We start from the raw sequence: 15,928 nt of genomic DNA, 5'->3' as shown, positions 1-15,928 counted from the left end.
TTTCGAATACTCAAATACTCTCAAATAACGAATAAAATGTCTTAAATACGAACAGAGTTAAAGAGAAAACGTTCCACGTAAAAACTATAAGATATATAATACTATAATATGCTCACGTAATACTATTCGAATACTTCGAGTATACAGGAACTGGATCAATAGGCAAGTATTCGAATGGTATTTGAATGATTAAGTATTCTAATAGTATTCGAATTGTCAAGTGTTCGAATAGTATTCGAATGGTCAAGTATTCGGATAGTATTCGAATAGTATTCGAATAATCAGGTATTCGAATAGTATTTGAATGGTCAAGTTTTCGAATAGTATTCGAATGGTCAAGTGTTCGAATAGTATTTGAATGGTCAAGTATTCGAATAGTATTCGAATGGTCAAGTATTCGAATGATCAAGTATTCTAATAGTATTCGAGTAGTCAAGTATTCGAATAGTATTCGAATGGTCAAGTATTCGAATGATCAAGTGTTCGAGTACTACTTGAATAGTCGTGTATTCGAAAAGGATTCGAATCGTATTCACCGACTTGCTCGAATATTCGAATACAAAGAACTCGACGAGTATTCTTAGCTTCGAGCACATTCTGTAAGTCCGAACATAGTACGCCAGCATATTGTAAGCAGAATTAATGCGACAAATTAAGATTCCATAAAACTTGGTTATTAATTTTGCGTGCTCGGTTCACGATGTTACTCCCACGCATTAGGATACATCCTATGAAAGGATAACACGAGCCAGGATATTTTCATGTCGTGCGTAAAGTATTCTTGTCCGCATATTTATTCGAACAGAAACGAAGCATAAGATTGACAAAAAACTCGATACGAAATTTTTGCAGAACATTTCCCAATTGTTGTAAATCGGAGGACATTGCAAACCGTGTAAAATTAAATGTCGCGAGAATTTTAAACTTTCGCTTAAATTACCACTGGAAACAAAGTTGACGATGCTTATTCTCGTTTCCTATGTGTTTTTTTTTTTTTTTCTTTCGCGGGAGTTTCGCGTTTAACTGAATTCTCTTCCATTCTTCGTTGTACTGATTAATCGACTCGGAATTAAATATTAAACGCGTCGAGTATAAATCGTGATTACACAGCCGCTGGAATGCAAGTGCTCAAGGAACACTACTTGTTCGATAAATAATTCTCGAACGATTACGAGTAGAGAGGCAGATTTTTCATTGAGTACCGCTGCACACAGCTCGCGCCGATTACCATTCGTACAAGATAAACAGGAGGATCGGAAAATCCATGAAATAATTACGACAAGCAACAGGCTGGAAATGTCAAGCTTATCGATTCCCTGTAATTAATAGATTTTACCGCAATACGGTGGCCATTAATCGGCAGCCATGTTCGTCAATATTCGGAGTGAAAAATTTACGGGTTCTCGTTTCCTCTTCCCTGTTTTCCGTGTCAATTTTGCGGCTCGCGTAAATGCACGGGACATTATTGTCTTTGCGTTAGCAAAATAATTACTTTTTCTTCGACGACGTTTACCGAAGGAAAGCCGATGTTATTTACTTACAGCGATGAAAAGCGGTTTTGTAACGACCTCGAAACCCCCGGAACTCAATTACACTGTCGAATGAAATTTCGTTTGCTCGTCGCTCTTCGATTACTTTCACGTAATCTCTGCTACCAAACAAAGAAATAAATAAATTCGATCAACATTCCGGGGACACGATGGGGCTACAATTTCATAGATCCTCGGACCCAACGTCTCAACGAAAATTCATTCCGTTAAACAATCGACTCCAGAATTTGAGAAACTATTCGACTTCTAGTATCCCGTGAAACATTTTCATGCTTTTAATCGAGTGGGTGGAAACAGTCACGAGCCTTTTGTAAAAGGTTCTAGAGAAAAAGTTGGAATAAAAATTCCCGAAAAAGCAGTTCTCACTGTATACACTCCGATGGGGACAGTAGACTGGAAATATTCTACTTTGAAAGAAGGAAGGACCTTGTTCAAGACTATATCCGCCAATTGAAAATTAAAATTTTTTATATTTTCCGTTGTATCTTCTCGAGAGTACTATCGATAAATTGCTCGTGTTCTTCCGATAAAAACAAGTCCAAACACGACCCCATTCCGACAACTTTTAATTTAACCGTACTCGAGTCATTTTCAAAAATCATTCAACCACGCAAAACTAAAGGTACTCCGAATAGGGTCGTGTTTGGCTTAATTTCGTCATTAGACTCTCACCGATTCGTTAAAACTACCATCGAACCAGATCCGTCGCGCTAATCGTCTACTTTCAACTAAACGTAACTCGAGTCACCCGAGTCATTTTCAAAAATCATTAAACCACGCAAAAAATTAAAAGTACTCCGAATAGGGTCGTGTTTGGGCTCATTTTAATCGTCAGAATCTCGCCAATTCGTTGACGATATTCCCACCAGGCTACAACGCCAAATACCACATAAATAATTCCCATTCACCAAAACGAGTTGAACATCTTCCAAACACTGATCGCCAATTTCATCCACATCGAACATTTCGAAACCTGCTAGCGACCGTTCCGCGAAAGTGCATCGAAATCAAAGAAGGGTATCTCTCACCCTTCCCCACCCGACGAAAAGAGCGCTCTAACCCTTTCGTTATTTTTTTCCTTCCATCTCCGGGCAGCTTTGTCTGCGCTCGCCCCGTGGCGTTGCCTATTTCAAAACCCGTCGCGCAAAAAAATCGTCTGCGATTAGCCAACCCGATCCGCGCGGCCTTTCACGAGTCTCCGTACACGCCAGGCGAGAGTGATGAATCCAGCAGCTTGGAAATTGGTCGGAGAGCCTCGATCGGTTTCAGCCGCGTTACACATTCGCGTCCACCTTCCAACGTGGATTCACGTAGCGTGAATTCGATATCGTCGTAGCATTATCTCCGATGCCAGATTAGCCTACGTGTGTCCCGGTCGCGTCGGTTGCGTAACCGTGGAGAAGAAAACGTTTCTGCGTGCCCCCCACCCCACTCTCACCCCACTCTCACCCCACTCTCACCCCCCACACACACCCCGCGCCGCGTTTTACTTTCTTGCGACCACTTTTACGTGCTCGCGGACACGCTCGCGCGCGACACCACCGGCCAGGTAACGCGCGAGGATGATTGGAGCTTCGATGAAAGGGACGCGGAATTTCTGCATGGTATTTTCACTCGTCGAGCGCCTCCGGGCGTAACGATCGCCGCGCTTCGTTCGATGATTTCCTTTCCTTAACCGGGAACGATTTATCGGCTCGGTTGGCGAGGTTCCAGCGACCTCTTGATTTTCGACCGGACTCGTGAAAGTCGCTGATCGAAAGCAGGGACTCTTAGGGTAGAGGCGACACGATCGAGATTGTCCTCTTCGCGACGTGTTAACCAACGAACCGAACGATCGTTTTTCATTTCGATTTGTACGGTATTGTTTGGATACAATGATACGCGTGACGCGAAGAATAGGTTCTCCTCGACGATTAGTGAACATACAAGGAACTGAAATTATTTTGTGTCGTACGTTTGTCAAGGTACTGTTGCAAGTTTTGTAACCGTCGAGAGATTTTTCGCTCGGCGAAGAATCTAACGGAGGCGGACCAAAGTTATTATATTTCGAACACGTGTCAGGGTTAGCGAAGTTGCCATGGTGTTGTGACTTTTAACGTGTTCGAAAGTTCAACCGTGTTTGCACGAACGAAAGTTAGCTTTTGAAAACAACGATCCGTTGCATAAGAGGACGCGCGGCGACGTAACGATATTTGTCGTCAAATTTTCAACCACAATTTTCACTATTTACTTTAGGTCGTCGAGGTTATCCGGTAGATAATTCGAGAGCTAAGCTAAGAAATTATGTTCAGCGCAAAGAGTCTGTCTTGAGTACAGCGTCGAGAGAATCGTGTAGAGTTTCAGAAACGATGAACGAAAAACATTGAAAGAAATATAATTTAATAACGCATTTATCCGAGACTTGACATTTCACGCAAAGCGATAACAGACTTATCAATGATGAAAGATTACCTATTACCTTTGATTCCATTTTATCGTCAATTGTACGATATTCTGGAAGTTCAATTAACCGTCCAAATATCCGAAAATGTCACATAACTACACCAAATATATATAACAAGTACATAAAAAATCCTAAACCCATACTGTAACTCTTAACGTGAAGTATATAAGACCCAGTGCAATTATTCAAATATTTATAGACGTTTTGAAGAAAAACAAATCTGACATTGTGAATTGCTCTCATTAATTTATTACAAAACTTAATAAATTAAATTTTTGACAATAACAAAATTCCCTAGGGTTCGCCAGACTCTGTTTTACCACTTACTGGTTAACTAATCGGTATTTTTTCTTCGTATATTCTAAATCGGTCACCTCTGTTAATATAATAAATAAAGAAATAAGACCCCGATTCGAGAAATTGTCCCAGAAACAGTGATCTAAAATTTAACACGCACGAGTTAAATCCAAAATTAAACCTAAGTATTTCCAAATACATCGAAACGTAATTCGATCGACCTTTGTCACAATGGTCGAGATTAAACGGGTTTTAATTGAACAGCGATAAACTTGTGGTAAGGCGATTATTATCGAATCCGCAGTGGTCTATACGTGTTTGATTAATCGATCGAATTCGACTCATCGGTTCGCGGGAGTATTTCACCGTCTATTCGCTACGTGAAAATGTTTACTTGTCCACCATAAATCGCGTTCGATTATAACGCATCGTGAACATCAAACGAAATCGTAAATGTTCGCGAAAAAGTTATTACGAAGCGATAATTTATCCGTACTCAACGTCTACGAGGGAATTAATCCACGATTATTTAGGAAAAGATAAATAATGAATCGTGCAATAAACGTAACACAGGGTTCACCGACGAAATTACTTTTTTGTATTAAACCACGCACCGTTCAACAATCGAAGACTATACGCTACTGTCGGGAAGATTTCATCGTTGCTTGGAAATTTATTATGTACTTGAATTAACGCGATGATGAATGAAAAACTGACGAGAATTTATGTTAAGGACTCTGCGTGAAATGTACAATTAATTTTCACATTCAGAGAAAAACAGCGGTACAAGCCGCAAACGATGATGATACATGATTTACGAGAGACACTATAATACCTCCGATTCTCCTTCGAATACGAAACACTAACTTCCTGATTCCTTTCTACTCTTACAAGATTCTCCCGGTTCGATCACTTTTTATCTACGCTATTATTCAATCCTAAAAGCATCCGCGATTACGATTAGCATTTTACAAAGCTGCTTCCACGAGAGCGATAAACTTGTCTGTTACGCGGCGTGTTAAACATTTACCGAATGTTTAAGATCTTACACTGTTAATTCATTCCTTGAAATGATTTAAGCTCGTAATAAAACTACGAATTCTCGCTTTCTGAATTTTTCTTTTCACTTTTCAGACACTTCGCGAAGCAATTGAACGTAAGTGCGAGTAGTGTGTACGGGTTGTTGAATGTTCGTTGTTAAAATTTACGTATTCGATTGAATTTATTACGTAAATTAATACGGAGAGGCGCGAAACGGTTTCACGAATGCGAAAATAAAAAATTTGAAATAAGAGTGAAGTAATAATAGTTGCAAAAATAAATCGAAACTGTCTAATAGAATTTTTCCATTCGGAGCATATGTATCGATAAGAGTTATTATACAAGATGGTTATTGGAGGACCGAAGGGTTTGAAAATTATAATTTATTCGTTTTGAAAAAATTGACGACGTGGAATATTTTTTCTCGCAAATTAAATTTAGAAAGTTACTAAATGTAAAACAATTTAGTTACTTTGGAGACATTGGGTTAATTTTTCAATGAACGTTTTCGAGGATAGAAACATTGCTTGAAATTTGATAAAGAAAGAGAATATTTAGTCTTCCATGTACTTCTAACAATATTATATATTTTGATTTGTAATTGCACTTAAATTAAATCTTTCTTTCCTACTTTTACAATCACTTGTTTCTCCCAAAAATGATTAACACCGGTTCGTCTCCCTCTTGCACTGTTGCCAACTTTTGATACACAAAACCACTATTTCGTTGCTAACTCGTTCTTTTTATACAAGCTCAATATCTCATTCAACGCACCAATAAATTATTTTTCTCGCGTACAATGACGCGTACGAAAATATCTTATTCCACATTTTTTACCTCTTTTTGCACGTACAATCTATTTTTTTTTTTTAGTTGTATTCCTAAGATATCTTGAACATACAAGAGAAAATGTAGCACACGACCGAATATATCTCACCTTGGAAACACACGAATGTGTTTTGCGAAAGAAAAAGAAGCTCGAAAGACGATTGAAAAAATAGAACAAGGATCGAGACGCATATTGGTTATTTTTTCATCTCTGCAAATTAAACGACGAACTTTAAGGCTATCGTTGATTGCTTCGATGCGAAAAAAGAAAAAAGGGTCACGAGCGTTTACCAGAAAATATTACGTCCATGACTCTACACTAATGCGAGCCTAAATTTTTGACGAGTCAACCTGGTTTGACATGGTAAGTTCGCATTATGGAACGTGCGAATCGTTGGCGAGACCTTGATCCATAAATAGAACCATACCGGCAATAATACCGCGCGAAAACCAAAAACCTCCGTTATACTTACGTAACGATACCTATTGATTAGAAGAAAGAGGAACTCGATACGTATGAATGCATCGTGAATGAATGGAGAACAACTACGATGCAACCGTTCGATGCAGTTCAAATGGAAAAAACTGTACCGATGGGTGTAACGAAAAATGCAGTTTTAAAAGTGCAACGAAAGAGCATTGAATTCCGTTACGGATACGTTCATTCATTTCGTTCCATTTACCCTGGCACCGACCGTACAGGATGTTTCACGAAATGTGAGCTTAAGGTCACTGTACAACACTCCGCGAAAATAACAAGAAAAGTTACCAGGTACCTGAAGTCAGGTATTGGTATTTACATTTTGCACAAGGCACTGCACTATAAACACACCGACTATTATTACATATTCCACCGTGTGCCGATTGACCCCTGATCCTTACTATAATGTTACCAAGTGCCTGATGTCAGGTACTAGTACCCAAATTTTGTAAGACACTGTAGTATAGAAACATCAAATATTATTGAAATTATCGAATATTCGAATCCACCGTGTACCAATTGTTCCCTGAGTTTTACTATACCGTTATCAGGTACCTGGAGTCAGATACTGGTACCTGAACGTTGTAAGACACTGTGCTATAAACACACCAAATATTATTGAATATTCGAATCCACGGTGTACCAATTGTCCCCTAATTTTTACTACAGCGTTAGCAGGTACCTGAAATCAGACACTAGTACCCAGACTTTGTACGACACTCTACTATAAACACACCAAATATTACCGAATATTCGAATCCACCGTGTACCAATTGTCCCCTGATATTTACTGCAGCGTTAGCAGGTACCTGAAGTCACACACTAGTACCCGAATTTTGTACGACACTCTACTATAAACACACCAAATATTATCGAATATTCGAATCCACCGTGGACCAATTGTCCCCTGATTTTTATTGCAGCGTTACTAGGTACCTGAAGTCAGACACTGGTACCCAAACTTTGTACGACACTCTACTATAAACACACCAAATATTCGAATCCACCGTGTACCAATTGTCCCCTGATTTTTACTACAGCGTTACTAGGTACCTGAAGTCAGACACTGGTATTCAAACTTTGTACGACACTCTACTATAAACACACCAAATATTATTAAATATTCCACTGTGTACCAATTGTCCCCTGATATTTACTACAGCGTTACTAGGTACCTGAAGTCAGACACTGGTACCCAAACTTTGTACGACACTCTACTATAAACACACCAAATATTCGAATCCACCGTGTACCAATTGTCCCCTGATTTTTACTACAGCGTTACTAGGTACCTGAAGTCAGATACTTGTACCAAAACTTTGCAAGACACTGTACGAAGATCCGGAAGAGGGAAGATACAATGTCTGGAAAAGAAACGCCCGAAACAGGTGTAACGTAATTGAAATTAGTATGCAGAAGAACCAGTGTGCACGAGTCGTAAACGGAACTGAAGGTGCCTCGGTAGCACCTGCGCACCATCGTACCTACGCAATTTGATTGTTCGGACGCCCAGTCGGATTACGGTCTTCGTTCAGCTCGATGGATTTATCGCTCTCGATCGAAGAACACGACTGTTTCGTTCCAAACATCCACGGGCCACGGTTCCAAACCGAGAACGACACATTTTAGATTTTTTTTTTCTTCTTCATTCTTTCTTTCTTTCTTTTTTTATTTCGACCTTGGCAGACTCGATTCGCTCAGGCCTAGACCCACGCTAATTTATTTCCCGAACAGCGATTCGCAAAAGTGGCTATCGTCGCGTATTCCCCGCGTGACATTCGGAAACATTTGGTCCGTGCAGCTGTTACTTAAACGAAATCGCACGTGGCATATATTATCGTGAACGTTGACGTTAACGACTCCCGTTATATATTGCGAATAACGCTCGACGGTGGAAAAAAAAAACAAGAAGAAGAAGAAAACATTTATACCGACCTGTATCGACTGTCCTTATCCGGACGACTCGTCGCGATTTCCTGGATCGTTCTCGAAATTCTCGACGATAGAATTTCGAATGAAAACGGTTTCAACGTTCAAGACACCTTTTTTTTGCCGCTCGACCGACACTAACGCAGGGTATTTTTCCTCGAAGTCGACGGTCGGGATGATCGAACGATTTCCAGACGGTTTAAATTATCGATCCTCGGTTGACACGCTTTTGAGCGGACAATGGAATTCTGGTAAATACCGTTCACTATATTTAGGGCCCGTTCCTAATCGTTAAACGATCGTTATTTTTAACCCGTTGAGCGTGAATGACGAATCGTGTCCGCGTGAGACCTCTGTGCCAAACTGTGACGAGCTACGCCCGCTGTGGTATTTAAAGTGTTTAAATACCATATTCGGTAATTAGTTTCGGTTAATTTACGGGGACCAGAGGCTTGAAATTTCTGGCTTGAAACGTCACACTCGTTCCCAAGCTTTTCTAACGGTTCTATCGTTTCAATGGAGAGAAGTTATATCGTATCGAGTAGCGGTGTACGTTTCACATTTGTTCCGCGGTTTGTAGTGTATTTACCGACAAAGTGAACATTTTTTTTGTTTTCACTTACAATTGGAGTTCAATCGATCGTTAACTAATTGGATTTTGATATCGTTGATGTTCCTTTTGTAGTGTGTCTACTGACAAACTAAGAATTTTTTTTACTTACGATTGGAGTTCAATCGATCGTTAACTATTTATATTTTGATATCGTTCATGTTCCTTTTGTAGTGTGTCTACTGACAAATTAAGAATTTTTTTTACTTACAATTGGAGTTCAATCGATCGTTAACTAATTGGATTTTGATATCGTTGATGTTCCTTTTGTAGTGTGTTTACTGACAAACTGAGAATTTTTTTTTTACTTACAATTGGAGTTCAATCGATCGTTAACTACTTGGATTTTGATATCGTTGATGTTCCTTTCGATACAAGCAGTAACGTACAACGTAGAGTTCTTATTATTTATTTATTCGAGAAAAACAAATCTGAGGTTAGGTGGGTTAGTCGGTCGAGGCAACTTGGTAAGAAGTCGTGAGACGTTCTCGCGCGATTCAACTCGTCCCATACTGATTTATACTTGGTATTTTATATTTATTATAAAATATCGATTATACGCTCAAAGTTCTTCAAGAATGTCCGAAAAGTACGAAACTTCTATTCGTAACTTTGTAGTGAAACCAAAAGTTCTAAAGAAACACCAAAGATTGAATTTAATTTAAAAAAAAGAATATTGTTTGTTCATAATTTCCATACTTGATTCCCTCGATTTTCCTTGCCTGTGTAGTAATAGTATTCACGAGGAAAAAGTGGATAAATTTGGATCTAAAGTTACGGGTTACTATTGATCCATTCCCAAATTCATTACTTCCTTTCTCTATTGTCTACACACTAACAATAATCACGAGGGAAAAAATTAACGTTTGGATCTACCACTATGGGTCACTCTTGATCCTTCCTCGGATTCATTACCACCTTTCTCCATTGTTTGCACACTAACGATAATCACGAGGGAAAAAATCAACGTTTGTACCTACCGGTATGGGTCACTATTGACCCAGCATTCTTCCTGTTCTAATCGCAAAAAAAAAAAGAAAACCACGCGAGAACTCGATAATTGAGAAAAGATTCGAGGAATCTTTCCAAAGCTGTTGAGAAATCCATCGAGGCTCTTTTGTTTCGCGTAACGACCGTTTTTTTTTTTTTGTAACGTTCGTGAGTTCGCGCGAAAATTTGAACGCTTCGATTGGGGCGCGTTCGTTACGAAAAGGGGTTGAAAGGTTAGGAGCGCGTAGGAGTGTTCCCGTTTAGGCCAAGACCTCGAACAAACGGTATAATTCTAAACGCATACGCGCGATCGTTCCTCGTTGCGACATTACTTCCGTGGAACGAGATAAATAATACTTTCCCGCGGCGTTACGAAAAGGCAAAACCGCACAAAGACGTCGACGCTTCGGCCGTTGAAAAATCACGCCGATGTAATTAATATCCTGCGCTTTCACTCGGTTATTATTAACTGCACAAGACGCGCTTCCAGGATATCGAATGACCGGCTGCAATGTGTTTCACTGGGTAAGTAAACCAATTATTATCTAATTCCCATGAAAACCGTTCCCGCTGGTAATACTTCAGCAGGCTGCTTCGAGCGTTTCCGTCGATTTGTTTTCAAGTGGAAGTTAATAGTCGTAAAAAAAGCAGGTGAATTCTAATCCTTGCGAAACGATATCGATCCACGTTTGCACTTTTCTTTTTCCATGAAGAAAAAAAAAAAAAAAATGCAATTGCCTATTTTCGTTAATACCCGATGCATACAGGCCGATCGTATGCACGAATTATACACCGGTTCACTCTTCTGGCGAACGTGTATCCCAGTTTGGAAATTTCCAACATTTTCTTCTTTTCTTTTTTTTTTTATCTTTCCCTCGTTCCGTTTCGTATTGTTAATATCGATTTCGAGATTCCGTTTCGCTATCACTGTGCAAATAAATGTAACCGTTCGTTTGTACACTTGACTCGATTTAATTCCCAGCCTCGGTTTCGAGCCTGCATACCGGATCGTTTTACCTTGGGAATTACTATTTTTAACGCACATTTTTTTCGATACTCGAGCGACGGGAGAGGCAATTATTATTTTTAATCTACGAAAGTTTGCGCCGATGTAAATCCCGAGTCAAATATTATCCCTTTTTCCTTATCTGTACGAAAAACTGAATACAATGATTTTTACCACGTTGCATAACAATGAACTGTACTGTATTTTTCGTTTCTATTCTCTGTGGTAAATTTCACGCTACGACTGTAAACGTTCACATTGGCTCGTTATTAATTTTAATATAATTCATAGTTCGAAACTTATCGAAAATTTTTCTTTCCTCCTAATTCACGTGTTCCTAAAACAATAAATAATTTCCATCGACCAAGAAAATTGTCTTCTCTCCCAATTCACGCGTTCCCAAAATTATTAATAATTTCCATCGACTGAGAAAATTCTCTTCTCTCCCAATTCACGCGTTCCCAAAATGATTAATAATTTCCATCGACTAAGAAAATTCTCTTCTCTCCCAATTCACGCGTTCCTAAAACTGTAAATAATTTCCATCGACTGAGAAAATTGTCCTCTCCCAATTCACGCGTTCCTAAAACTGTAAATAATTTCCATCGACTGAGAAAATTGTCTTCTCTCCCAATTCACGCGTTCCCAAAATGATTAATAATTTCCATCGACTAAGAAAATTCTCTTCTCTCCCAATTCACGCGTTCCTAAAACTGTAAATAATTTCCATCAACTGAGAAAATTGTCCTCTCCTAATTCACGCGTTCCCAAAATGATTAATAATTTCTATCGACTAAGAAAATTCTCTTCTCCCAATTCACGCGTTCCTAAAACTATTAATAATATCCATCGACTAAGAAAATTCTCTTCTCTCCCAAGTCACGCGTTCCTAAAACTGTAAATAATTTCCCTCTCTATTCCAAGAGCTAATCTCTATTCCAAGCCTACCTCTATTCCACGTTTTACACAATTTTGCGCAAAACTACGCCGTACTGCACACCTTTCCTTCGTCTACCCTACATACCATACTTTATTACCAGCTTATTAAAGTTCGACGTTCAACCTCGCTATTATTGTTCGCGTTATATCCACGAGTAACGAGAATAATTCCGCGCGAATTTCCTTAACCGTTTGTACAAGTCGATACAGTCTACCCTGTGTTCCAGTTACAACGGTGCGGAGTCACTCCCGTGGGATCAATGGGTCATTGCCCCGCGTCTGCAGCATCTGAACCGGGTAGCAGGACACCAGCCATGGAAAGTGTTACTCGACCCTTACCCGCCATAAATAATAAAAGACTTTTCTCACGTAAGAAATCGTTCCTTCCACGAGCTGCCGGATAACATCGCGACGTATCGCGAAATATGAGAATGGTTTTTTTTTCTCTTTTTCCTTTTTTTTTCCTGCTTGTTTTGCACACCTCGATTAACACCGCGTTTTCTAATTTACGTGTCGCACCGATGTGGCAATCTCGACCGACGCGGGGAACACGCGAACAGAACAATGCACTCTCCTTGAAACCGGTGAGCTTCGAACCGATTTACGTGCAACTGTCCTGCCGATTCTTTACAATTCAACAACGTTTGTCTCTTCGAGACACGGTGGTTGGAAATCGTACCGAAACGACCAGAATCAAACGACAGATCGATTGGATATTTAATCACCAAGTGGTACACTTATAGCGGTACATTTATAACTTGTTTCGAGGTATTTTGTATTTTAATTTTTCAAGACGATTACGGGTTAATTATGAAATTTGATTTGAAAGATCTCTCACCAAGTGTGCGAGTAAAATTAAACAATGTGATTCGCGTGACGTATCAAAATTTGTCAAATGTCGCCAAGAGAGATTGTAAAGAATAAATTGTGATACTTGAAAGAAAAAAAACACATTAGTCCCTCGAGTTACGATATTTGCGGAATCAATGTTTCTGGTGCGAAAAAATATTATTTTCCACGGTCCTCGAACGAACGAGAGAAATTTATCACGGCCTTCGTGGCGAGATACGTACAACGATCGAATCGAGGTATGGACACGGTCCCAGTGGCTTCAACATCGCGGAGATTGGAAAAACTTTCCCTGCACGGTTTAAACATCGTCTCTGACAATACGGAAGAAGGCAATTTACGAGAGGATTCCATTCGGCGCAGTACCGTGCGCTGTTACGCGAGGAATGCAAACGGGAGAAAAAATCACACGTCTGGTAATCAGGATGGTGATTTAACACGATGATATTCTAGCTTTGAAAATAATTAAATTCCGGTCCTGAGTATAACGTGTATCGTATAATAAATATAAAATTGGAGCCACGATTAAAGATAAACGATTCTATGTACAATGTGTATCGTTATAAGTATAAAATTGGAGCCACGATTAAAGATAAACGATTCTATGTAAAATGTACATCGTATTATGTATAAAATTGGATCCATGATTGAAGAGAAACGATTCTATGTACAATGTATATCGTAATAAATATAAAATTCTACCCGTAATTAAAGATAAACGATTCCGAGTATAACGTATATCGTAATAAATATAAAATTGGACTCATAATTGAAGATAATTTAATCGTACCGTTATCGATAACCTAGCTGTTGATACGACGTTAAGTTCGTAAAATAAAATATACGAAAAAATAGATGTATTAATTGAAATTTTTACGATGATTATGAATTTTTAAAAACGAAAGGATCAGAAAAAGTATAAATCGGGGTTGTATCGATAATATGAAAGTATAGTTTAAATTGGAATACTATTTCAGTTTTGTGTTTTATATTCTTCGATACAAATAAACGAAGTTCTGATACTATTCACCCTCCAAGTGTTGAAAGTATGAAAGATCTAAGCGATATCTCCGTTGTTACTGATTCTAGAAAAAATATATATACAACATAAAAGTTTCGAAATTTAAAATTCAATCTTTTGCACTCTGTACAATTTTCATCTAAACGCAATAATAAACGAGATATCGTACAATCTATGGTTGCTACTTTCAACACCTCTGTGTAACTGGATTCGAGACTGAATAGCTCTGTAAACTATTTTTCATTCTACCGGAAATTACAAAACAACAACTCTAAATGGGCGTTACATAAACTCGTACAACACTCGTTGGTGTATTTTCTACATTAAAAAAAAAAAAATTTGAAATATTTCCCAATTGTTATGTGCATAAAATTAGCGATAATTTGTCCTTTCTCGTTTCTGTACGTGTGTATCAAGGATGACCGATAATAAGTCGTAAATTACTCAAGATTACCAAATAATTTACAACGTATTGTCGTTCTGTCCGTAACCGGGCAGGTTTTCATCGTTCGCAAACTACGAGCGTGTCGCGCGACAAGTTTTTTTTTTCATTCCCTCGCGCACACATAATTTATTTAAAGATCTTTGTGCAACTCAACCATGCAGCGAGTCAAAATCGTTCTCGAAGCGTTGTTTCGAAAGCGTTGTATTATTTCAATTTGGCACGGTCCCGGAGGTTGAATCCCATATGTCGAAATTGGTATTATATTATTATAGTACCCTATAGATACGCTACCAGCCATTTTACCGAGATAATGGCCATAAATCTACAACATAAATGTGCAATTAAGAAAATTCTCTTTGAAATTCAACAATGATATGTACGTACTCGATCTGATACAACAATGGACGGTGTCTTTCGAGTAAAAATGTCGATTTAGTGCAATTTTTCAAAAGATAGATTCTTTTACAGAAATAAATCAATTCTTTATAAATTTTCTTATAGTCCATTTCTTAACGAATGAATTTCCCAACTTTCTCTCGACATTGATTTTTTTACCAGAATCGACGTCCCTACTTTCGCGACACCCGGTATTGTGTTCCGTTGACAATGAAACGCGTCTCTCTTCTTCGTTGTACAATTTCCAAACGAGTGGGCGTACAATTATTCGTGAAGTTTCCGCGTTTTATGCGCGAGAACCGGACAGTAGCCCGTATCTACGGACGTTTACGAAACCAACGAAACGTCAGCGGTGCAGATAACGGCGGTAAATTTGAATGTTAGATACCGTCGTTTCCGACGGAATAAAAAATGCAACGACCGATTAATGAGGTTATCGCGCTACCTGGGCGATAAATTGTGGCCGTGATTCGCGGCACGTAAATCGTCGATTAATTATGTAACGTCGAAATTGTTAACGTAGGAAGCGGTTAAATTGTTCAGCTCTCGTGCGTGAAATACGGTGGAACGTTGTTTTTACGCGGTAATCGCGGGGTTTATTAGCGCCTCGATCGTAATTACGCAATTGTCCGGAGTTTAATTAATATCATTCGCGTACGTGGGGTTTCACGCGACAGGATTTTTAAACAAAACCTTATCTACCGTAGAGGAAACGACTTCCTCGATTGTCTGGTTTCCCCGAAAGAGAAACGAAACGCGATCGTGACATTGCGCACTCCGCGTAATTGACTCGTTCGAGGCATCCGTGCAGTCACGGGCGTGCTACGATTGCGTTAAACAATAACGCGAATCGTTAATCGATGTGTAAATGTATTTCAGTCCTTTCTCCAAACGCTTCGATTATCATAATTTTGATTTTTCGAACGAAGGTGAACGGTGAAATAATTTTCTTTTTTTTCGAATCGAAATTGACTATGTTTTATCCAGAGAGGAATATATAATGCAAATATCGTCAATCGAGAGTCGTTTGAGATTGTATTTTAGTGCGAAAGTAGACAATTATTGTACGTTTATCGTCGAGAAAGATCGAAATGTCACAGTGG

The 15,928-nt window shown here is 38.9% G+C and overlaps 1 protein-coding gene across 1 annotated transcript in view; it reads right to left on the bottom strand.

The window, feature by feature from the left end:
• Positions 1–15,928, bottom strand: part of LOC143150182 (terminal nucleotidyltransferase 5C) — a 201,829-nt gene that overhangs the window by 170,479 nt on the left and 15,422 nt on the right. The gene's annotated exons all lie outside the window — the stretch shown is intronic.

This window comes from Ptiloglossa arizonensis, chromosome 8, assembly GCF_051014685.1.
Source record: "Ptiloglossa arizonensis isolate GNS036 chromosome 8, iyPtiAriz1_principal, whole genome shotgun sequence".
Lineage (NCBI taxonomy): Eukaryota > Metazoa > Arthropoda > Insecta > Hymenoptera > Colletidae > Ptiloglossa > Ptiloglossa arizonensis.
The sequence above is the reverse complement of the archived record's forward strand: the minus strand, read 5'-3'. Positions and strand labels throughout refer to the sequence as shown.